Source organism: Coenobita brevimanus, chromosome 4, assembly GCF_032717465.1.
Source record: "Coenobita brevimanus isolate Jiangsu-jjx chromosome 4, ASM3271746v2, whole genome shotgun sequence".
NCBI classification, from domain to species: Eukaryota; Metazoa; Arthropoda; class Malacostraca; order Decapoda; family Coenobitidae; genus Coenobita; species Coenobita brevimanus.
The window spans coordinates 31760549-31762151 of NC_136957.1; positions in this window are offsets into that span (position 1 = coordinate 31760549).

The window sequence follows — 1603 nt, forward strand, 5'->3', positions numbered from 1 at the left end:
TCGCTTATCCTCTCACCAATACCTGACCGGTCAGCAAACTCTAACGACAGGAAGAATAGGAATTTTACACACACACACACGCACGCACGCACACGCACACGCACACGCACACACACACGCGCATACACACACACACACACACACACACACACACACACACACACACACACACACACACACACACACACACACACACACACACACACACACACACACACACACACACACTTGAGCTCCCGTCTAGTAATTACCAAGCAAGGAACACGGTAGAATTCTAGGAAACAGTTCGGGAATTTTTCTAGTAGCCAGAGTGACTGAGGAGGGAGACACATCGAGATGAACTGAGAGTGATGTGGGGGGGAGAAGACCGAGTGGGAGGTGTAATGAAAAAAAAAAAAAATGTATATAAGTAAGAATTATGTGAAATTGTGGAGAGGAAGACCAACATCAAGGTGGAAGACAGAAAAGACAGTGTATAGATGTTATGTTAATACAGCAGTATTGAGAGGGAGGCCGAGAAATGTATAGTATATATTAGGTGAGAAGGATGGTAGAGTGAGAAAGGGGAACCGAGAGTGATGGGGACGGATGCTTACGAAAAATTGCTGGTAATCTTTGTGTGCAGTGCTTACAACAGTGTCCGTCACTGCCTCGTAAGTGTGGACTTGACTCTCAATATTCATAACGACTCTGTCGTCAAGAAATATTAGTAGAATGTATTTATTCTAACCTGAAGAAGATTCTTAACCTGTTTCGGCTTATGTGATGGCCAAGTGTAGTCAGACTAAAGAGACGATTGTATTAGTAACCATGAACACTTATTTCTAGCTTATAATAATGGCTCGTTCAAGAAACTACTAAACTGCCATCAGGGTGGAAGAGAAACCCATTTCTGTCAGGTAAAAACAACCTTATATATCAATGCTTCCATTTGGAGTGAATGGAACTTACATGACACTGTCCAATGCATAAAGCTGTGGACATAAAAACTGACTCACTTCTTAACGATATAAAGCAGCACAGTTAACAATTACGGTACTTTGAAACCTGGTGATGCGATCTGTGGAACCAATCAAGCTTTTCAAAATGATATATAAGAGCTTCATAACTGTTTAATTAAAAAGTGGATCCCAGTAGACTACAGGAAACTAACCTTGCAGTCCGCCATCCTTCCACCAGGAGGTGGAGTGTGGAGGGGAGATGAGATGTGTTTGTGCATCCGGGCAGGTCCTCCTCCAGGGTGTATTGGAGCCATTTCGGGAAGGCATCCCTCTCCAGCATCAGATCTGTATCCTGGGCATACATTACGAACTGAACCTGTGAGAACTGTATATGATATGGATGAGGAACCTAGTATCTAAGTGGAACTCATTTTTATTTTGACTACTGTCGGAGGAACTTTAGTATTCTAGTCCATGTAATGCCAGATGAGTTTAATAAGTGGAGAGTGAGTTACAGGAGTCAAGTATGTTAATAAGTGACTGGATATGTTGTACTATGTGAATGAGGAAGTAAGTTAAACAATAAAACATTCTAAAACTCCCTGTGCTTCCAAGCAAAAACAGAGTTTGCTCACATTCAGCTAGTACCAGAAAAGGGTGAC